Source organism: Pipistrellus hanaki, assembly GCF_964339955.1.
Source record: "Pipistrellus hanaki genome assembly, chromosome: 8".
Classification (NCBI taxonomy): Eukaryota; Metazoa; Chordata; class Mammalia; order Chiroptera; family Vespertilionidae; genus Pipistrellus; species Pipistrellus hanaki.
Window position 1 is genome coordinate 38812061 of NC_140510.1, and position 25121 is coordinate 38837181.

Genomic DNA, 25121 nt, shown 5'->3' on the forward strand with positions numbered 1-25121 from the left:
AAATATGCACAGAATGTGCCAGAAAGTATTCAAAGGCAAATTCAGGTATTAAGTTATAGAATAACAGAATATGAATTCTCACTTGTCTCACCATCAATAATTAAGACAGACTATAAAAATTAGTATATGGAAAAAGACATATTTTCCAACTTTATAGAAAAAAAAATTTAGCCTTTCCTTATATATTTTGCTTAAATCTGAATCTATATAAAATATGTGTATAAACAATAAAGATAACTATTTTTGTTCCATTTTGATTCATGCAATAGGCCTTCCTTCCCCTGGCTGTTGGCAATGGTTTTTCACTGGCACCGGAGACCCAGGTCTTTGCTCCAGCCGCAGTGGAGAAGCCAAGCCTCTTCAGTCTTCAGTTTTCAGTCATCTTCAGTCTTCAGTCTTCACTTAGGTCTGAGCCTTCAGTCTTGGCTATGAGCCCGCATATGCAAATTAACCCACAATTTTTGTTGGGTTAATTTGCATATTCACACCTGATTGGCTGGTGGGCATCATGGAGGTATGGTCAATTTGGGTATTTCTCTTTTATTAGCGTAGGTGAGTGAAATCTAATGGTTCTTGACTTTTTCTGTTTGACTTAGTTCCCTTTGCATGATATTCCACCTATGTTGTCACAATGGCAGTTTCTTCTCCCCATTCAGCCTCTGCTTTTTTGTGTGTTACTCCAGGCCTCAAAGCAGCTGACTTCCTCAACCTGCATGACTCTGGCTTCCTAGGCCTCTTGGTTCTGGGTGGATTTGGCGAATGGGTGGCATTGGTAGGAGATAGGAGGGTGGGAGGGTGAAACCAATGTTGCCCCCAGCCTTACCAGGACCACAGGTCCTAAAGGCCAGCCTCTTCTAAGAGTGGTAGTGGTTCCTGGCTGATGCTAGGCCCTGGGTGGCTAGAAGTTCCCCCGTGGCTCTTGTAGCCCTGTTCACACCTCTGCAAATGTTCTAAACTTGTCCCTGTTGAATGCCACCTGTGGCCTGACAGGACCCCACTCATATACCTCTCGCTTAAAGCACTTACCCTGAGGTTGGGCCTTTTTTCTAGGTTCCTGGGGCAGCTAGGACATAGGACAGAAGTCACTAAACCTGCAGAGATAATGCAGAGACCAATGGCTTTCTTTTTAAACAACTGGTTGAGAATGCCTTGACTCTTCAGGACCGTGATGGTTCACTAGAGTCAGCAGCAGGTTGGCAGCAAGGTGGGTCCAGCGCCAATTTGAGAGGGAGATGCAGGAAAACAAAAGGACACCAAGATGCTAAAGACATGGGTAAAGGCAAATAGCAGGATTTAATTGGGGCCCCCAACATCTGGGAAGGCCAATGGACACCAGTATTCCAAAACTGTGCTCCATCTTTACTTTGACTGTTGAAAACAAAATGAGTATGAGAAAATTCTTTCCTTTCTCCTCACCCCTATAACATGACTCCTGCTGCCAGAGCTGAGAACAAAAGTTACTGCTAATATTTCTATAGCCTGAAACATGACAGGCTTTTGAGGGTGGGCTTGGAAATCTAATTATTATTTATAAAATTATTTCTATGGGTGAACGTATTCTAATTTCCAAGGAACTCATTTACAATAATACTTTTAGAACATGGACTTTGTAAGTTGGAAAAGCACAAGTGCTAGTTATGATTCAGATTTGAAATGTGGATAGCATCCCAAATTTGTAATGTAGAATACTTTATTTATAATTATTTTCATATTTTCTATAAGTGTGTCCATGGTTTTACTGATGTGGGAAAGTGTGTTTTAAGAATGACATGCTGAACCCTCACAGTCTTCAGCTACATCTTTAATTTATTTAATAAAATATTGAGCTAGAACACTTGTCACAGTTGCCATGGTAACAAGCAGGATAACTTTCGTAAACAGAAAATAAGCAATATAAGATTGTTCCATTAGAACTAAATATAGAAGTGCTTCAGGCCAGGCATCACTACAAATTGGTTAAACAGAGAGTCTATAGAGATGCTAGAAATAGTCATTATGTATTTTGCTAATGAGCCAAAATATATATTGATTTTATCACTTAAATTGACATATCTTGGATCATTTAGAGTATCGTGAATTTGAAGATTTGTTACTTAGTTTGAAATTTTTACATTTAAGCATATCTCTGACTGTACAAAAAACATAAATTACAGATTTGTGAGAAATCAATAAAGAATATGAGGATAGAAATCTAACAGTTTTATAAGAGAGCAGAGCAATATTGTTTTCAGTAGTTAATGGGGAAATAATTTTTTCAATACTAATGCTTGCAAATTTATTGTCTAGTGCTAAACAAATCATAAAATTACAGTGCTTTATTAAAAAAGTTTATATGCATTAGCCTGAAAGCATATTAAATAAGTATAATTATCTTGGATTTACTGCCCACTACTATTGTTTCCTGAATGCTTCTTCTAAAGTTAACTGAAGACTTGTATTACCTTTTTTTCTCTTTTAGTTTTTGGATTTAATAACTCTATCCATCTTTCATAGCCTTCTGGAAAGCAGATATTGAAAGGAAGTACATATAATTTAGAAAAGGAGACTTAAGTACATTTTATGGGGCAAAAACATTTTAGCTCGCAAAATTCTATAAATTCTAAATTCTGTTAAGCTATTACTTTGTAAAATAATATTATCCTAAGAAGTCACTACAGTGTGATTCTAAAAATTTTTCTTGAATACAAAATTAGGAGCAAGAGATATGGAAACATAATTCAGCCAACACTAATCTAGCAATGAAGAAAAAGTAGTCACATTTAATAGTGCATAAAAAGGGGACGAAAAACAATCTAGAATAAAAAGTTCAGTCCTTGTTAAAATGAACCTTGCATTCAAATAAAATTAATGTTATTAATAAGCTTATTTACAATAACATTACCCAATAATTATAAAGTTATATTTGCAGTGATACTACTGTTATGTAGAATCACGTTCATTTCTCTATTGTCTCCTGAGTGGAAGACAATAGTAGCTTTTAACAGATTCTCATTCTCAGAGTGGGAAAGAATAGGTAGGAAGAATAGTGCTCGTTTTAATAAAATGTCTAGAATGTTAATTTTTAACTGTAACCATAGAGCCAGAAAACTCAGGGAGATCCTAATAATCACCTCTTTACTAATAAATTGGTGGCATACTCCTAGATGCATTTTATTAATTTCCCCCTTTATTTTATTTTATTTTATTTTATTTTATTTTATTTTATTTTATTTTATTTTATTTTATTTTATTTTATTTTATTTTATTATTTTTAAGGCCAGGACTCTTCCCTTTGAGCCCTAAACAAAACAGATGCATATCCTTGCCATTGTGTAGTTTACAATCTAGTGAAGTTGGGAAAGACAGAAATAAATAAGTGAAATACATAATAAATTAAATGGTGAGAAAAATCATAGAATATTAGGAAGAATATAGAGAAAGAGGATAGTGAGTGCCAGGAGAAAGGAAAGGTTTGGGCTGACAAAGGAGAGCTTTTGGATGGAATAAGAAAGGGAACTGATAGGCGCTGGCCACTCTAAAGACATGGATACACAAAACACTATGTTAGTGTATTAAGCAACGTCATTCAGAAAGACTAACAGTATACCAGGCCATATAGTATAGCTGGGGAGTGATAGATAATGCTTGAGCAGTAGGATGTCACATCCTGATAGCTTTCTATGTTCTTGAATTTCAGTCTTTTGGTGTTAAGATATAGTAAATTATTTTAACTATGAGAGTATCTTCAGAAGTATTTTAGTCTAGAGACAGGACATAGGCAGTTTTAGGTACTAGAGTTATCTTAAAAAGAGGAGCAAGTTCAAAAGATACAGGAGCTGTTTATTTGATTGAAGAAACAGAAGGCACATATAGAAGACTGGCTTAATTAATTCTTATACAATATCATATCAACAAGAATAAATGGAGTAACAGCTCCATGTAGCACATATAGTGTCTTCAGCTTTGTGGATTGGGTTAAACTTGATTACTTGTAGGAGACAAGCATCCTAATACTTGCTTATTTCTCTTATTTCATCAGTCTCTTGCTTAAGCCTGATAGAGTCCAGTCAAAGCATATAGAGAAACTCATGTGAATTAAAAACAAACAAACATTTTATTAACGAAAAGGATTGAGATGTGCATCTGATAATGCATTAGATCAAAAGAAATAACCTTAGGACAATCATCATCAACATATATAGATTTAACATAACAATCACCAATATAATTTAATCATGACAATTGTGAACATATTTAGACAGTTGATATAGTTGTTGGAATATCATGTGACAATGAATACCCTTTTGAAATTTCCAGGGGAGATTATTTATATGCATTTCATTTGAAAAATAAAATACTAACCAAATTTACACAGATCTGTCTGTCAGATTCTTGCTCTGTGTGGTAGTATTAGTGTTCTCTCAGATTCCAACAGCATGAATGATTTATTTTAATTACTTTTAACATGAAGTGATTTTAAACATTTAGGAAATAGTGAGGCAGTGCCAGGGAGTAGTAGCTCTGTTTGGTTGGACAGACCTGGCTCTGCTGTTATTTTCTGAGTGACCTTGGGCAGATTGCTTAACATGCCCAAGACTCAGACTCCTCATCTATAAAATGAGAGAAGGAAGAGAGTATGCCACCTGATAGTTATTAAGAAAGTGAAATTAGGTGATTCATGTAAAGTACTTAGCATGGGCTGGAGTATAGAAAGTGAGCAGTAAATTAGTGTCATTATTATTTAGTGGGGTGGGAAAATAAATTTCTCAACTTGGTGTTTAAACTTCCTTCAAACATTTGAGGATGACACTGAGCCATTCAAATCCCATGGAGTTTCCGAGATGAACTCATCAACTTATCCCCTAGTTTTTAGATGAGAAGGTTCATCAAATAGCAATTTGAACAGGATGAGGACATAGCGGAGGGATTTTCCTTTTATCAGCTAGTGTCTTAAAAATGTCCTGTCAGTGACAAAGCCTTTGGTTTATTTGCTATATTTCTTCTGTCCCTGTGGGCTGTCTTTCTGCCTGTAAAAAGTGTACTATATACTAGGTAACTTTTATGATAGCAGAACTCAGCCGCTTTTGGCAAGCTCCATAGTCAGTAGAATTTGTTATATAGTAAAAATGTGTGAAACAATCTTTATTTCTGGATTTACTCTAGGAGTACCATAATCAGTATTTGAAAGCACATTTTAGCAAAAAGGGAACTAATAATAGCTAACATTTATTGGGTGCCAGCCATTGTTCTAATGGCTTTATGTACCGTAATATTATGTACATCTATATAAAATTTGATGACACCATTATCATCTCTATTATGCAGATTAAACGCCAACCATGCACAGTCTCTCCTTTCTCTTGATCATTGGGCAGCTTTCCCCTTCCCATCTTTGGGCTAGAATGCTTGGGTTTCAATTCCTTCATTATAATAACCTTGTATTCCAAGAATTTTTAATTAGGTACATTCACTTATCTTTTTTAATCTTCCATCACCAATATTTTATAAGCATTTTTTATCTTTTATATATTTTTATCTTTATACAGAATAGTCTGAGAACGAACACTCCTCTTGTGTCTTTCAGTTTTGCATATTTCTATAGCCTTCCTTGCTTGGGCAGAATTCCCTTCTCCTGCCTCTATCCACTTACCCAGCTTGCCAAATCCAACATTATATATATATATTTTTATTTTTTAAATATAATTTTATTGATTTCAGAGATAGAAACATTAATGATAGAGAGAATCTTCAATTGGCTGCTTCCTGCAAGCCCCCACCAGGGATTGAGCCTGCAACCTGGGCACATGTGCCCTGACCGGGAATCGAATCCTAACCTCCTTGTTCATAGGTTGACACTCAACCACTGAGCCATGCTGGCCAGGCCCCATCTTTCATTTTAATCCATTCAGTCCTATACTACTCATGACCATTTTTCATCTTCTCTCTTTTTATCAGTTCAGGGCTTTCTAAGAATAAAGGTGCTCTATGCTACTCCCTTAAACCCTACACATTTAATTTACTATTATCGTTAGCATAGTTAAATCATAGCTACTATTTTCTGAATGATTTCTATGTGCCACATGTCTTTCACGAGCAATTTCCTAGAGAAGTTTTCCTATAAATAGTAGAAGAGCATTTGAACCCAGACCTTTGCATCTTTTACTGTCTTTTCAGTGTTTTCCAAAGTGTGATACGCGTACCCACAGGGGTACAGGAAGAGTTTGGTGGGGGTACGCATTGCACTGGAGTTTGGTGGGGATATGCACTGCACCGTGCTTAGCTGTGCCTAATTCTACGTTCTCATGAGTACGAGGGGTACTCAGTGTTACGAAAATTATAGAAGGGGTACACATATGTCAAAAGTTTGGGAAACTCTGTAATACATCAATGTTTCAGAAGCAGTGAGATGGAATAGATGTTACTGAAAAGGCTTTCTCTAATTAACCCATCTTGGGAAATGTCCTCCTCTAGGAGATGCTCAATGAGTATTATTATATTAGAGGCTTGGAGAAGTTCTAAAAACACAAGAATATTCACTTAGTTTAATACAGCAATTTCCAAATTTATTTGACTTTGAAGTCCTACCTTAGAGAAATTTGTGATTACATTTAGCTTCTTGGAGTATCATTGGAAAACATGGAATTGTGTTATGCTCCCTCCCTATTCCAGAGACATCCTTATGAGGGGGAGGAAAGTAAATATCACAGGTCACCTTGACTCTTGATGGAGAGGGATGAACAAAGGACTGGAGCAGGGAGGGGAGGGTCACCCTTGCAGCCTGCTGTTCAGTCATTTGATAGCCCCTCACTAACCCCCCCTGCCAACCTGGTCGCCCCATGCAGCCTGTTTGGTAGTCTGTTCGGTTGTGATGGTTGCTTAGGCTTTTATATATATAGATAATATCTACTGAGAATATGCTAGAATGCCTGAAAAGAGAACAAGTCATTTCACTCAGGGATGTGGAAGGTTTCATGGAGAAGCATTCGTTAAGCTGAGTCCTCAGAGATTGTGAAAAGTGGAAATTGGGAGTGGAGCCATTGCAAGTCGAGGAGACAGTGTGAGCAATGAACACACACAGTGACTCTAGGGAAAAGTGAGTAATGTTTGGCCCCTTCTGGGACAACCCATTTAATTATCCTCATGCCTTATATTTCTGATTTTGATAACAACAACAATAACAAACAGCTGGCATTTATTAAATAATTGCTATGTGCCGGTTATCATGTTGAGTCCTTTACATGCTCCATCTTAATCCTCTTAAGAACCTTAATGAAGTACATGCACTAAATACTTCCATTTCAGAGAAGAGGTTCCTGAGATATAGAAAGTACTATTAACTTCCCCCAAGTCACACAGCTAGTCTGTAGGACAGTTAGGATTCCCTTAGAAATAATCTAACACATGCCATGGTCCGCATACTACATAGTGACACTTTTATTTTTACTATTTATAGGTGATACAAGTGACCTCTGTCACACAGAGATCTATGTTCTTCCCGGGTTTGACTTTCACACGCACACCTTAGGGATTCTTGAAATACCCTCACAAAAAGGCACATTTTCAAACAAAAAAAAATTATTGAAAGCAGATCTGGCTTCTGAGAATCCTCTACAATGAGTACAAACCTTGATGGGATTAAAATTAGGGTCTATAAGTCTGTCTGGATACACATGATAGATGGAATTAAAGGTATTTCTCTAGATCACTTATCCCTCCTTTCTTTAAAAAAAAAATCTTATTTGACTGCTATAACTTGGGATTTTCATATTTATTTTTATGCACCTAGACTATTCTTTTTAATAGCAGAGGAAGCAGGTAGGATGTCCCAGAAATGAGTGATAACAGGCCCTTTCTTCCCATTGGCAGTGTTGGTGGGGAACATCCTCTCCCAGACTTTGACACCAAGCTTTGGGGCATTTGGCTACTACAGATGTTTCCTGCTCAAAGGCTGCTGAAGGCAAGAGCCTGCAGCAGACGCCTGATGGCAGGGCTTGCTTTTCAATAACTCATCTTGCCCTGGATATATTTTTCCAAATACAACTGCACAGCAAGAGGGAGAGATGTTTTATTTCAAATTCATCCCAAGCACATTTATTGCTGCTTTTGTGTTTGACCCATACCAGGACTTATGACCTAGCCTAGTGATTTTTCAAGGCAACAGAGTAGTGACTGATATGGTCTAGCTGTACATTGAGAGAACAGAGAAAAATGGGGTGGGGATAATATAAAATGTGCACAAAGCAACCATATGTTTATATGAGGGGCAGGATATACTTTCTGTGTCCATGAGAGGCTATGTGAACAGTGGTTAAACATGACAAATTGGGATTAGATTGTCAAGGGTTAATTCTGGATCTCTCACTTTCTAGTGTTTGACCTTGAAATAAGTTACTTAATTGCTCTGAGACTTAGTTTTGCCTGTTGTAGAATAGGGATGATGATGTTAACCCACTTCATGGAGTGATTGTGAGAATTAAATAACCCTATATCTGCACAAATCTTAAAACATTTCCTTGCATACTGAAAAGAATATTAACTATTATTATTATGATGATGGAATTATCAAAAAGAATAATTTTTCAGTTCTTTAGTCAATAAGTTATTAAATGAAAGATAAAGCTAAATATTTTTTAGGTTGGGGAAAAAAGGGAAAAATGTGATGAAATTTACCCATTTTTCTTGTGATCTACACTGTATATTTCCATTCCTACTGGCCTCTAGTTATACAGTTGCCTTCTCAGGACTTGACTGAAATAAATATTAACTATGGTATTTAAAAACAAAACAAAAAATTGGCAGATAAGTCCTATTTTGATTGGTTTTACCCATGACTATATTGGTAAAATATGGTGGGTATAAAAACTAGGGTTAATTTTTTTTTAGGAAACGCCATATTGTTCGCCACAATGGCTGCACCTGTCTGCATTCCCAACAGCATAGCAAGAGGGTTCCTTTTTCTTCCAATCCTCACCAGCCCTTGTAGTTTGTTGATTTGTTGATGATAGCCATTCTGACAGGTGTGAAACGGTACCTCATTGTCCTTTTGATTTGCATCTCTCGGATGATTAGTGGCTTTGAGCATGTTTTTATACTCCCACTTCTAGGAATGTATCCCAAGAAAATAGAAACACCAATCAGGAAGAATATATGCACCCCCATGCAGCATAATTTACAATAGCTAAGATTTGGAAACAGCCTGAGTGCCCATCAGCAGATGAGTGGATTAGAATACTGTGGTACCTACATCTACACAATGGAATTCTATGCTGCTGTAAAAAACACACAAGCAAACAAACAAACACACAAAACAAAACAAAACAAAACAGCATGAATGAAATTGGAGAGCATTATGCTAAGCAAAATAAACCAGTCAGAGAAAAATAAATATCACATGATCTCACTCATTTGTGGAATATAATGAACAACATAAACTAATGAACAAAAATAGTACCAGGGACATAGAAGCATCAAACAGACTGCACCTATGAGGGAAGGCAGGGAGTGAGCGGGTAAGAGATCAACCAAAGGACTTGTATGCATGCATATGAGCATAACCAATGGACAAGGACTGTAGTGGGGGGCAAGGACTTGTGCTTAGGAGAGGGGGTGAGAGGGGAGAAGTCAATGGGGGAAATAAAGAGACTCATGTGATACTTATAAACAATAAAGAATTAAAATACACACACACACAAAAAAAACAACAACAACAACACACAAACAAAAAACACAAAACAAAAACAAACAAACTAGGGTTAATTACATTAGCTAAACTTTAACTTTTCAGCTGGTCTAAACTGGAAAATCCATCTAAATAGGGTTGGACCTGCATTAACACCATTTGCCCACCATCCAGAACTGAAATATCATTGCTGACATGTACACATAAGGAACTGTTTGACATTGAAATCGAGTCTCAAAAGAACTGGTGGCCCAGAAAGAAACTCACTACAGAATGATTCATATGCCTTCAGCATACCATTATTGCTTGTCTCATTTTTGATTCTTATAAGTATATTTCCAGTAGAACATGATCTCACTCATCTAGGGGAAATGGTGAACAACATAGACTGATGAATAAGAACAGACCCAGCGATAAGGAACCATGGGTCAGACTGTTGGACCTCAAAGGGAGGGTGGGGATAAAAGAGAGAGCTCAATCAAAGGACTTATGTGCATATATATGAGCCTAACCAGTGGTTAAGGACAATAGGAAGGTGGTGGCATGAGTGGGGGAGTTGGGGGATTGGAATGGGGGGTTGAGGACAAATATATGATACCTTAATCAATAAAGAAATTTAAAAATAAATAAATAAATACCAATGACTCTTTTTGTCTGATGACTTTGAAGTTCATCAGTGATTGCATTATCTGTTACCTCTCTTAGTTAATTCAAGTCTACTTAATAGGAAGTTTCTGGAAATAAAGTCCTATGTCAGAGAAGTTTCCCTAAATAATGAAATTTCAGGCATTATGGTGAGCCGAAGGGAGAGACATTTTAATGGCAATGGAGACTTATCAATCCTCAAATAATAATAAAAAATAACTGAAAAATATCAGATTGAACATATTGGTGAGGTTTCAAATAGACATTACACAACTATAAGCTAGGTGTATCTATCATGTATTATGTTTCTAAAGAAAGATGTTACAAGATTTAAGATGAAAAGAATTAATTTCCTAGATTTTCACTCTTACTACTGTAAATTGCTAGGGACAAAGAAAGGAGGCAATATTTTCTAGAATTAATGTTAACAAGTACAAGGAAGGAGCCAATGTTTGGTCATCTTCTAACATCACTGGAAAAATCACAGCCCAAAGGAGTTTTGACTGACAAGAAAAGATTGAATTGATTTGATTAATTAAAAAAAAATGCTACTCCTTCTAAGAACTGCACCTGAGAAGCAACCATTATTTCAAAGTGCCTACATGTGGATTTCATGGAAAGCTTCCTAGGGAGGTAACAACAAGTTGCATCTTAATTGGAAAAGGCATAAATATTTCCAAAATCATTTCATAAGCCAAGGTGATATAGAGTGCTTGGCAATATACTAGTAACTTGACCAAACTGCTTATAATAGATTACTCTTGTCCATTATTATGATGATGATATAAACGGTACTTTATTTACTTTCAGAGTATGTTTCAACACATATTTAGTTTAAGAACAGGAATTAGGCTCTAGCTAGTTTGGCTCAGTGGATAGAGTGTTGGCCCGAGGATCGAAAGGTCTGGGTTCAATTCCGGTAAAGGGCAGGTACCTCAGGGTTTCTCTCTCTATCTGTCTCTCCTCCTCCTTTTCATTCTTGCTAAATGGGGAAAATATCTGAGGGTGAGGATTACCAACAACGACAAAAAAGGACAGGAATTAAAATCTTAATCATTGCTTGTTCAATCTCAGGTAAAGTGAGATAAGGTGTCAAGTGCAAGGGTCTGTCTGCCACATGTTAATATTTGCTTATATCATGAATTCACCAACTAATATTTAATGAGCATATACAATGTATGAATTTGTGAACTAGGCACTGAGAAACAAATATTTTTAAATATTTATTTTTTTCAATAAATTTTGCCTCTAGGATCTTTCAGTCAAGCAGTTATGTGATTCCTATATTGGACTATAATAGATCGTTTTATTGTTTCTAATTATTTAATTGTCTTTTTGTAGAAGGATTAGGCATCCTTGACACATTGAGGCTGAGCTTGATCCAACAATTTCTCTTGTGCTAATGAAATGTGAGCGTAAATGGCATCTATCAAATATGAACAAAAATTTTAAGAGCCATTATGTGGCTCAGTCATTGTGTTTTCTCTCTGCCATTAAAATACTTGGTCTTATCAATAAAGAAGGGTTTAGGAGCAGAGACACAGACAACCTTAGCTGCTTTAGTCTATGTTTGACAGGTGCAAAAATAAGCCATTTTTGGAGTGGGCTACTGAGATTTGGGACATAGCTTTGCCCATAGTGTACTGTAGTCCTCCAAAGGAAACCATTATAGGGACAAATTCAACAATAGCTTCCCAGGCAATTTTAATGACAGAAAGGTATTTTCACAAAAGTATTCTGTCCTAAAAAATTATAGCAATTCTTACCAATTACGCTGGTCAATAAAAACTGCATCTGTCTGACTCTATACCTTCTCTGCTGTGCCATATTGTCTTTCTAAGGTAATATTAATGATACTTGACATAATAGAAGTATGCGCTAAAGTCTATCACTATTTGATTTATTATATTTCAATCTTTCCAACATTTTTACTGGGAGAGCACTATTATTATCGTCTGCATTTTATTTCTTTTCCAGGTTAAAAAGGTCAAGTAGTTTTTCCATATCACATGATTGCCTTGCCTCTAATCCACTGACATTTCTCATCCTAGTTTCTTCACCTGCTTTTCAAACAGAAAAGCCTATGAAGGTGCTGTGATGCAAAAAGGAAAGGGTCCCGAAGACAGAAAAAGTTGTGTTTTAATCCCTATTACTATTAGTTATGTGGCTGTAAGGACATAACTAACCTATCGCTCCATTTCCTGATTCATAAAAAGTTTGATGCAGACTCACAACAGAATAGTATGAAGTGCCTTTATAAATTACACTAGTGGCCAAAGGCATGAATAAAGATTTGTGCAAAAATGGACCTTCATTCCCCTGGCAGCCAGCACCGCCTTCGCTCTGGCTGAAGGAGCCTTTCCACTCCAGCCCAGAGCCGCCTGTCCACCCTCCCACGCTGCCCGGAGGCCCCGAGCGGCTGGGTGTCGTGGGATGTCACAAGCCTCCTGTGTCCCTGGCCACTGGGCACCTCTGTATGCAAATTAACACATCATCTTTGTTGAGTTAATTTGCATACTCGTTCCTGTCTGGCTGGTGGACATCACAAAGGTACAATCAACTAGCATGTTACTCCTTTATTAGGTAGATAGTACAAAGAATTACATGTACTTATTACAATTATAGAGATTGAATGCTATTCCCTTTATATTAGATTGTCAGAAATGTAAACTGGCACATCCAGCATTATTTATAATAATCATTTACAATGAGAAAGAGATCACTTGTGGTACCCAAGTTCAGATCCAGGAATTCAACACTTTCTTATCAATGACATGGCTTTTTTTTTTTTTTTTTTTTTTTTTTTTTTACATCAAATGTATCTTACAAAGACTAAATGAAGTCTGCTTCTTCATTGCAGCAGGATGCATTTTTAAAGACAGTGGCACTGTCACTGGTATCTCGTTATCTCCTACCACTGTTCCTATTTCCATACTCCCTTGAATAAAGGTGGACTGTGGCTTCTTTGACAAATAGTATGAAAGAAGTGATGCTGTGCTTGTTCCTGTCTTAGCCATTAATAAGCCTGGCAGCTTCCATTTTCTGTGTCTTGTAAAGCTCACAACTGAACACTCATTCTTGGCATGCTTCCTTTAGGAACCAAATCACCATTCTCAGAAAAGCCTAAGACATTTGAACATTTGACTCACAACCATCAGCCAGCTTTAACTGGCAGCCAGCTTTAACTGTACATACATCTTGGATATACAATCCAGTCCAGCCCTCAGATGGCGACAGCCACAACTGAACTCTACCTGCAACACAAAGGAACCTAAGCTAGAACCACCTGGGTCAGAACTTAAACTCAAGAACTATGCAAAATCATAGTAAACTAGAGGCCAGATTCACAAAATTTGTGCACGCAGGGCGAGGGAGGGTTGTCCCTCAGCCCAGCATGCACCCTCCCCAATCTGGGACCCCTCGAGGGATGTCTAGCTGTCCCTTTAGGCCCAATCCTAAACAGGCAGTCGGACATCCCTCTCACAATCAAGGACTGCTGGCTCCCAACTGCTCACTTCCTTGCCTCAAGCTTTTCTGCCTGCCAGCCTGATCACACTGTAACCACTCCCTGCCAGGTTAATTGCTGCCTAACTGCTCCCCTGCCAGCCTGTTTACCCCTAACTGCTGTTCCCTGCAGGCCTGGTCACCCTAACTGCTGTCCCCAAATTCCCTCCTCTGCTGGTCTGGCCCCTCCCTATCCCCTCCCCTGCTGGCCATCTTGTGTCTACATGGGGGCAGGATCTTTGACCACATGGGGATAACAATCTTATGTGTTGGAGTGATAATCAATCTGCATATTACTCTTTTATTAGATAGGATAGAGGCCTGGTGCATGGGTGGCGTCCAGCTGGTTTGCCCTGAAGGATGTCCCAGATCAGGGTGGGGGGTTCCCTTGGGGTGTGGGGTGGCCTGGGTGAAGGGCCTGTGGTGGTTTGCAGGATGGCCATGCCCCAAGCAGAGGCCCTGGTATCTGGGGTCTATTTATCTTCTACAATTGGAACTTTGTAGCCTGGAGTGGAGCCAAGCCTTCTGCTTGCTCAGTGGCAGCAGCCATTTCTGTTTGGGTTTATGTATCTTCTAAAATTAAAACTTTGTAGCCTTAAGCAGAGGCCTGGGCCAGCCAGGGTATGCAGAAAGCTTGGCTTCCTTCATTTCTGGGGGCAACCCTCGCCTCCCGCTATTTCCAGCTCCATGGTTGTGCCATTTCTGTTTGAATTTGTTTACCTTCTATAATTGAAAGTTTGTAGCCTTGAGTGGAGGCCTAGGCTGGCAAGGGCAAGGTGAAAGCTTGGCTTCCTCCATTGCATGGGAAACCCATCCTCCCTCCAGCTCTCTGTGGCTGTAGCCATCTTGGTTGGGTTTATTTGCATATTTGCCCTGATTGGCATATGGGTATGGCTTATAGGTGTGGCTTATTGGTGTAGTGGAGTGATGGTTAATTTGCATATTAGTCTTTTATTAGAGACGATTGGCATTTTAAATTGCTAATTATTGGGTGGTTTGTTACATAACAATAGATAACCAGAATGCCAGCTGACCTACTGCATGACTTGTCTTTGATTCTTTCTATGAATCAATGAACACAATTTAATTAAAACCAAGCTGATTTTAAACAAAACCCTTTTGTGGTTTCAGCATATTGATGTTGTGAGCTTTTAAAATTCTATAAATTAATTTTAAAATGAAGATTATTATTTCACATGTTTTGCAGCTTATGCTGAAAATTAATTTTTTGAATAGATGGAATTCACATGCACACACTAAAAAAGGTCATTGCTTTTTTATTCAATATCAGAGTGGAGATTTTTAGATCTAATTGGAGTGCCTTTTCAAAAGTGATAGATTTTAAAGTCTCAGTGATATAGGTTTTCAAGTATCAATTTCCTTACATCTTAAATAATATATCATCAGGTAAATTGCAGCCAGGTGTTTGCAACTGATTTGCTCTTTTGTGGAGAATCATGATTTTTTTTTTACTAAAAGAAAAATACTTTCTTTTCCTTCATAATTATAAAATAAATATTCATTACTGACAATTTCAGTATAGGCTGTGAACAAAGTAGAGGTAGGAATCCTTTGAATAGTCACATCTCAAAGACAGTGTTAGCTAACCAGGTGTCTTTGGTGATTCATTTAATCTTTGTAATTCGTTTTCGTCTACAAACTTAAGACAATAATGATTCATATGCTTCCTGTGGAACTTTATAAAAGGATACATTCAGAGCATATAGAACAAAGCCTGGGATATATAAGTATTCTATATGTTAGTTTTAATTAGTAATATATTGATGTCTAAGTGTGTTTCCTTCCAGATTCTATTCTAGGCATGCATAAGTAAATGTATAATTTTTAGGAAAAAATTATGGAATCATAAATGCTTATTTATAAACTGATTTTTTAACTCTATACTACATCATGTGAACATGATTTCATAATAATACATGTAAATATGTCTCATTCATTTTTACAGCCATGTTGTTTTTAAATTTATCAAAAGTATCATGTCTTATCGAATAAAAGAGTAATATTCAAATTGACCATACCCACAAGCGACACCCACCAGCCAGAGTATGCAAATTAACCCCAACCAAGATGGCTGTGGCCACAGAGAGCAGAAGGGAGGCTTGGGTTTCTCTGGTAATTGAAGAAGCCAAGCTTTCTGCCTGCTCTTGCTGGGCTAAGCCTCCACTCAAGGCTACAAAGTTTCAATTATAGAAGGTAAACAAACCCAAACAGAAATGGTGGCAGTCACTGAGCAAGCAGAATGCTTGGCTCCACTCCAGGCTACAAAGTATCAATTGTAGAAGATAAATAAACCCCAGATACCAGGGCCTCCACTTGGGTCACCAGGGGGCATGGCCAGCCTGCAAACCACCACGGGCCCTTTGCCCAGGCCACCCCACACCCCAAGGGAACTCCCACCCTGATCCGGGACACCTTCAGGGCAAACCAGCTGGCCCCCACCCATGCACCAAGCCTCTATCCTATCTAAGAAAAGAGTAATATGCAGATTGACCATCACTCCAACACACAAGATTGCCGCCCCCATGTGGTCAAAGATCCTGCCCCCATGTGGACACAAAATGGTCACCACAAGATGGTAAACAGGGCAGTTGGGAGGAGCCAGGCCTACAAGGGAGGGCAGTTGTGGGTGATCAGGCAAGTAAGGGAGGGCAGTTGTGGGTGATCAGGCAAGTAAGGGAGGGCAGTTGGGAGGCACCAGGCCTGTAAGGGAGGGCAGTTGGGGGTGATCAACCCTGCAGGGGAGGGCAGTTATGGGTGACCAGGCTGACAGAGGAGGGAAGTTGGGGGCAAACAGGTTGGCAGGGGAGCAGTTAGATACCAATCAGGCTGGCATGGGTATGGTAAGGGGGTGATCAGGCTGGCAGGAAGAAGCAGTTAGGGGCAATCAGGAAGGCAGGCAGGTGAGCAGTTGGGAGCCAGCAGTCCTGGATTATGAGAGGGATTAGAGAGGGTCCAGGCTGGGCTGAGGGACACTACCACACCTCTCTGCATGAATTTTGTACACTGGGCCTCAAATATATATCTATCTATCTCCAGGGTTCTACTTGATTTCCTTTTTTACAGTTTGAGCTAACAATATGTAAAACACTGCAATGAACATACTTATTTTTAAATTTATCTTACACTACAGAATTCTATAAGCAAGAAAACTAGAAAAATAATTATCCTAAAAAGTATAGAAAATTTTACTCCATTAGATCAAAACAGTTTATGAACATATGACAAATGTTCCAACTCTAATCCTTATAAACACCATGAGACTGCTTATCTTCATTCAGATAATAAAACTGATGAAACTAACATGCAGAAACCACAAGAACTAGAAAAACCCAAAACCTGAAATTCCCATAATATTACCAGGATTAAGTCTTCTAAATAATCTAATTTAGTTCAAAACTCAGGGTGAGTACATTAAGACTAAGTTCAATGTGTAACAAGGAGAATCTTTATTTTATTAGGTCATGTAAAATTCTAAAAAAGGACTAAATATATATACTGGGTAAAGGGTATCAAATTATAAATACTGAGAAACTGAGGCAAGAACTCATACCCTCTCTTTGCCTTTTATAGCTTTCAAAGGGCTCCTGCACCCCTTGGCTCATGGCCCTTTTCTCTATATTCAGCAAGCAATATAATATGCTCAAATTTCCCTCTGCCTATGACTCCTGCTTCTGTCAGTGAGTGAAAACTGAGGTACATTAGCATACAAACATTGCATTGACCTAACGGATAATAGAAAATGTCAAAAACAGCAGGACTTATTTTAGTAGTATTAACCCCAAATAAATTTCACACCTTGGGGCCAATTTGCATGTCTTGTCTCTTCTCTGTCCCATTTCAGCTGGATTTCTAACAGGGGCAATGGGATTTGCTTGATGAGGGAAAGGAAAGAAGAATGTAGTTCCAATAATTCCATTAACCCCTGACCTCAATCTAACTGGGAATAAATACAAAACCCATGTAAACATGTCAAGCTTCTATGTAAGCACAGATCCACAGTAAGTTTCCTAGCTCTCACTTTCCAACCGAGTTGCCACCTCTAAGCTCCTCTCATGTGGCAATCCCAGAGGTACCACTGGCTGCTCACTGTTTTGGAAACTTCCATACAATCTATCTTTTACATAGCGTCATGTGGATGCACCTGTGAAATGTTTTCCCAGAGCTTTTTTTTTTTTTTTTTTAAATCAATCTTTATTGTTCATATTATTACAAAGGTTCCTCGTTTCTTCCCCCCCTCCACCAGGTTCCCACCCCACCCTCCACCCCCTCTCCATCCCCCATTGTCCTCATCCATAGGTGCACAGTTTATGTTCAGTCTCTTCCTCCCTCCCTTTCCCGGATAGTAAATCCCTTTTCAGATAGTAAATCAGTTACTTAGCATTTTCTCATATCAATAATACCTCCACATGCCCAAAGATACACTTCACACAAAAGACATTTCCAGATAGGTCAACCAACCTCATCCAGGCCCCACACAAGGCACTCACAGATCAACACCCCAGCACTATACTAACTCAACACATCCAGATCTAAGCCTTCATCACTTGATTCAGCAGACCCTCAAGTTCCCGCAAAAGTTTCCAGCCATGTCTGAGAGGCAGCCTTGGGGCAGGAGCAGGCGAAGAGCGAGCTATTCCGGGCCTGGCTGCTCCGGGCCTGACCTCTGTTGCTCTGGTCCGTTCCACAACCAGCTGCTCCGGGTCTGGCCACTGCCGCTCCCGACCTGGTTGCTCTGGGCTTGGCTGTTGCTGCTTTAGGCCTGGCCCCACCCAACCCGGCTGCTCTGGGCCCGGCCGCTCTGGGCCCGGCCACTCCGGGCCTGGCCGCTCCCAGCCTGGCAGCTACCACTCTGGGCCTGGCCCCACCTGACCCGGCTGCTCGTTTTCCCAGAGCTTTTGAATTCTTAAAAACATATGACATCTTCTCTTTCCAGAAGTACTATAGGCAAATAAACATAACTTAAATATATCCCATGTGGTAGGCTGGAAAATGGCTCTGGGAAGAGGTGCATGCCCCAAACCCCAGGACCTGGGAATAAACACAGGACCTGGGAGTGGCCAGATAATTATGATCTCTGAATGCATAATAATCTGGCCACTCAGTGTATATCCTATAAAATAAAAAGGCTAATATGCAAATTGTCCCTTCAACCAGGAGTTCAACCAGCAAGCAGCAAGCAGGCAGGCCAGCCAACTGACCATGCTCCCTTCCCCTGGCCAGGCTGGCTGGACCCCACCCATGCACAAATTCATGTACTGGGCCTCTAATACATACACACACACACACACACACACACACACACACACACACACAATGAATGAGTGGCCAGATTATTATGTGTTCAGAGATCATAACAATCTGGCCACTCAGTGCATTAGTTTATATGACAAAAGGGACTCTGCCAACATCATTAAGTTCAGCATCTTGAGATGGGGAGATTGTCCCGGTTTTTCCATTGGTCCCCATGTACTCACAGGGTCCTGCTAGGATGAAGGCAGGAGAGTCACAGTCAGGGAAGGTGATGTGATCCCAGAAGCAGAGGGAAGGAGGGAGGGAGGGAGGGAGGGAGGGAGGGAGGGAGGGAGGGAGGGAGAGAGGGAGGGAGGGAGGGAGGGAGACATGATAACAAAAGCAGGAGTCATAGTTGGAGACTGATCTGATAGCATTACATTGCTTGCTTGAAAATAGAGGACAGGGTACCTCTGAAAGCTATAAAAGGCAGAGAGAGGCATGGAGTTCTGGCCTCAGGGTCTTACAAGGTTGAAATCAAGCTATCCATCTCGGGACTGGGGTTCTCATCTGTGCTCAGGGACTCTTCAAGCACACTGGTTGGTGGCAGAGTTCCTTTCTGCCAGCTGTCAGTTCAGCTCTGCACTCAGCTTCCAGGTGCTTCCCCTCTGAGCAGCTCAAACAGGGTGTTTGCTTTCTTCCAAGCCAGCAGTCAAAGAAGACATCTCTCCCCTGACCAGCCAGAGAAAAACCTCTGCTTTTAAAGCACACAAGTCCCCCCACCCACCACCACCCCTGCCTCTCTCACTCTCCACCTTCTTCCTTTTAAGCATATCTCTTTGCTTTCTTTCTGCTAAGTTCCAAGGGCTCGTCTTTTGCTCTGCAACTTGTTTTCTGGGTTCACTTCTTCCATGGCTCACTTCTTTTACCTCTGTGACTTTCCAAAAAAACTTTTGCTTGTAAAACAACAAAAACTCCTAACAATCTCCCTTTCTTAAAATCAACTGTGCCATGCCATAAGCTAGTTGTGAAAGTCAAATAGATGAGATTCACTGTGGTTAGAATTATGCAAGTTTGTGTATGCCAAAGGCAGGAGATTTTGGGGACCATCTCAGTAGTCAGCCTTGTAAACACTTAATTCCTAGATATGATTGTTCCTATGATTTTTAAGCTTATTTCTGTATCAGCTCCTTTATCTGTGCAAAACACTGTCCAAATCAGAATATCATTCAGGTTTAAAACCTCTAAACTCTCTGATAAATATCTCCTAAATTCATTAAAAGTCTAAATGAATTTATTGAAATAAACAGGGAGGGTACTTAGAACTAGACAGACAAGTCTGGATTCTACTTCTTCATGGCAATTTCACCTTAACCAGTTAGTTACATAGTTATGGGGCCAGTTAGCTACATTAGTTAGCTAGTTAATCTATTTCTTTCTGTAGAATAGAAACCACAATTCCTATAGCTGGAGCACTGTCAGTATTTAATGGGTGTGTTAAAATTCTTACCAGGGTGCTAGGTCCAGAGTAGTCAGCTAAAAATTTCTCTCCTATGTCTTTATTTTTCTTTTTATTTCCATTTTGGTTTTGCTTGATTTTTATTTAAACTGAAATATCTCCAAGAGATGAAACAGACCAGATTTTGCCTTACATAAAAAATGTTAATTTTCCAACAACACATTATTTTCATCAGGGTTTTAGTATCCTACAACCCATTTCCACGGGCAACAGCTTGCCTGGTATGAAAGCACTGTTCTCTCTTAAGTATCACACTGACCAACACATTGACAATTAATAAAAATAAATTATATATTTCAGATGCTGGCACAATACCTTGAATACTTTAAATATTAATCATGGGAGGCGATTTATTTATATTGCACTTGTAGAATACATTTAATGCATTCTAGTTATACTGTGTGGTTCTATAACTCTTCCATCTCTAGCAGAGTAATTTTTAGCTGTTTCCTTTTCCCATTGAGTATACCTTCACTGATCAAATTTATTCCCCTGTTCATCTTTGTTTGTTGTTGTTGTTGTTTATCATCTAATACCTTACTTAACTTAATCACTTAGAAATTCTTTGCAAGTGCCCCTCAAATGACGTTGGTCATAATTTTTTAAGCTTGATCGTCAACTCTTATTAGGTTGCCTGATTCTCCTTCACAATTTCTTCATTTTGGGAAAAAAGTTTTAAATTGTTTTTTATTTGCTTTTTTTTTCATTTTAGTGTATGATTTTGCCATTTAGTCATGCAGTATGATTTTGCCATGTATTTCCAAGAAAATAACTTGTGGTCAAGTTATTTTCTTGGAAATACATTGTGTTTCTATTAAATGACTTAAGGTTTCCCCTGGGATATTAAATAGTACTTTTTAAAAGAATGCTTTAAATATTCTGTCATCTTGCTATACTTTTGTTTCTTTTTTTTTTTTTAATCATTAATCACTCTCCTTTTGATGAATATTTTTAGTTCCCCTCACTTTCACTAAAATGTTGAATTTGATCATGCTATTACCACTTGGTAATTTGCAATTCTTCTGACCACTGCTCAGAACTAGATCTATTATATTTCATTCCCCTTAAAGTTCTAAGTGAATTTAATCTTGGAAAATCATTTATCATATCCAACTATCTGACACCCACATTTTGTCTTGATTAAGATTTCTGCCAATCTATATGGGGACAAATATAGTGCCATATTATTATTATCTGGCCTAATTTTTAGGGTTCTTTTTGTCTTGTCTAACATATCCAACTGATTCTCATTATCCCCAGTTTTTCTACATCTCTACTTTCTAAATATGAGATGTCTACTTATAAAATTTTCACTTACTGTCTTTGTCCAGTAATATTTTTATCCTGTATGGATCAGTATCCAAATATTTCTGGGACACAAATAGCAGAGTAAGCTTATTTGAGAAGAATTAATTAAATAATAATTTACAAATGTGAAAGTCGGGTTTACACCTTCAATGCCCCAGGCTTAGGAGCAGTGGAGGGCCATAGAAGAGACAAGCAGAGAAACTGGTAATTACTGGAACCCTGAAATAGAGTTATTTGCTCAGGGCTGACAGGAGTATGAGATTTAGTGAGAGATGCATCCAGAACTCTGCAACCAGAAGGGTTGCAGTCTGCAGGTGGGTTGGGGGGGGGGGGGGGCGGAGAATAAATACTCCATCATTCTCCTACTTCCCTCTAGTCTTAAGCAAGAGGATAAGGGAGTCCCTTTAGCATCTTCTCTCCATTTTGAGCAGGAGCAGAAGGATGGAGAGTGAGCTGGAAAGGCAAACTGAATAAGTCCAGCAGAAATCTAACATTGCTTATCCCCTTATCTCAATGCCTTCTAAAGAGGGTATGGCTTAGGAGAAACATGTTCCATTGTTCCATTATTTTCCCTCCAGCCAGGTTCTGAAATGTCGTTCACTTTCTATATACTAGGAAAGTAGTTAATTCATTTATTTAACAAATAGGCAAGTAGAGCTTTCTATGTGTCAGGCACTAAACAAAGTATTTAAAGATAAATAAGATCCAGGTATAGCCCTTGCCCTTATTAAGGGATAGCAACACTTAATAAAGTTTATATAAGTTTTATAGTGAAAACTTTGGTAGATTAATTTTATGTTTAGAATTTAAGGACCTAAGCTAGAGTGGAGAGGTATGTTGCTGTGTGTGCATATTTAACTACTTTAGTAAAGCTTTTTTTAAATATATTTTATTTATTTTTTTCAGAGAGGAAGAGAGAGGGATAGAGAGTTAGAAACATCAATGAGAGAGAATCATCCATCAGCTGCTTCTTGCACACCCCCTACTGGGGATGTGCCCGAAACCAAGGTACATGCCCTTGACTGGAATTGAACCTGGGACCTTTCAGTCCGCAGACCAACGCTCTATCCACTGAGCCAAACCGGTTTCGGCAGCTTTTTTTTTTTTTTTTAATAGTCCACCTAATTTAAAGAATATGATATTTCCCCCTAATTTCCCCTAAAAATGGAATGTAGTGTTGCACACAGACATATTTTGATGTTACCTCTTAAACCACAAGCAAATTTATCTTTATATTATTATGGAAAGCTACCATTTAGGAAGGTGGGGGAGGATGGGTGGGTAGGAAGAGATCAACCAAAGAACTTGTATGCATATATGCATAACCCATGGACATAGACCATGGGATGGTGAAGAACTGGGAGCAATGATCACAGGGACCCCGTAGTGTGCGTGCCTCCCAGGGGTTCTCTGCTCCACAGCAGCTGAGCAGAGACTATGATTTTTCCTGAGTGCTCAAGCTGGGCTTTCCTCTTTCCACTTGGTCCTATTATCTCTAACATGGCCATGTTCTTGATTTGAGTCACCTGCCTACCTTCTGTGGCAGTTTTGAATGGACTTTAACTCTCTTTTATTTTCTACCTCTCTGTCACTTTCTACAGAACAAAACCCAACTGAAATCACCATCAGAATAATTCTACTTTCTCCTTCAAGTTGCAATTACCCACTGCAGCATAAGGCACTGGGTATCACACATATTGTGGGTTATGGTACTAGGAACGTTTTCAGTGCAAGAGGAAACATCTGAAAAAGGCATATCAGATAATACTAATTAGAGAGAAAAAGGATCACAAATTACAATGCAGAAAGTCTGATTAAAAATAAAATGTCATATTAAATATCCCAGGATTTTATGAGTCCTATTTTTCATGTGTCCTACTACCAAATGTGGTGTTTTGCAAAAACAAGCTTTTTTAAAGTTCTTATAAGTTTAAGGCTCTGTTAAAGGAGCCTTTTATAGATGTCATCAGCTTGTGAGTTATTTCAGATTAATTTTACTCTGTACAAATCTATCTAATAAAGAAAGAATATGCTAATTGACCGTCACACCCTCACAAAGATGGTGGTACCCACAGCCACAAGATGATGGTGCCCAGTCCCCTCAGCCCTGCGGGGGATGCAAGCATGCTGCAAGGCCGGGCCCGCACTCAGGCGTGTCCAGCCGCTCTGTGCACCTGCCTCCGGAGTCCCCAGTTCCCTCAGCCCCCAGACACTGAGGGCCAACTCCAGGCACAGGCAAGCCTCGAATGGTGGCTGCCCAGCCACCCAGAACCGCCCAAAGCATAGGTAACCAGGGCCAGCCCAGGTCTGCACTGCTGGCAGTGGCAGCAGCAGAGGTGTGATGGGGGTGTCATCTTCCCCGGATCGCCAGGTGGCCTCCTGCCCCCAAGGGCTCCCAGACTGTGAGAGGGGGCAGGCCAGTCTGAGGAACCCCCCACTCAAGTGCAAGAATTTTCATGCACTAGTATTAAAATAAATAAGTGAAAGGAATGAATAGTGCTGTGGTAGAAAATTTATAAATGAGGATTTAAAAAGTCATGCAAATATGCATTGTTGGGGAATTCATACCCAACCCTGAAGTTTGTATTTATGCTTTGGTTCACTAAAGAAGGTGCAAGGAAATCAGAATAAAGTGCATAAAGTTCTGACATAAAATACAAAATAAAGTTTCTTCTTTGCACTAGTCCAAAAGAATATACAGATGGTCTAAAAATGGGAAATGAATGGTTTAGACTGCATAGATTAAGAATCTGAACCAAAGAATTTAAGGAACTAGACACCAGAGTGGTAAACAATCTCTAAATAACTCAATTATAGACCCACATTTAAAGAGCTCTATATCAAAGACTCTTAATGAAGCATTTGGGAAAAAAAATCAATGTTAGAGTCAGCTGCCATTAATAATGCTGAATTATGCCAGAAACTGCACACATTACTCTTTATATTCACTATCAATCCTATTTCCCATATTATTATTTGCAAAGCTATTGTATTTTAGAATGTTTAAAGGCAAAGGTAAAAAACAAACAAACAAACAAAAAAACCACCAAAAACACACATACACACCAAAAAACTATAGACTGAAAGCTAATCTCTCTCTCAGTTTACCATTTTATAACCTCACACTAACACAAACAAGACACCGATAACCATATTATAACATTACTAGAGGCCTGGCATACAAAATTGTGTATGGGTGGGGTCCCTCAACCTGGCTTGTGATAGGGACCAACTCAC

At 39.0% G+C, this 25121-nt stretch overlaps 1 protein-coding gene across 6 annotated transcripts in view; it reads right to left on the reverse strand.

Moving 5' to 3' along the window:
- The window catches only part of KCNH7 (potassium voltage-gated channel subfamily H member 7), a 397831-nt gene that overhangs the window by 148406 nt on the left and 224304 nt on the right, over positions 1 to 25121 (reverse strand). The gene's annotated exons all lie outside the window — the stretch shown is intronic.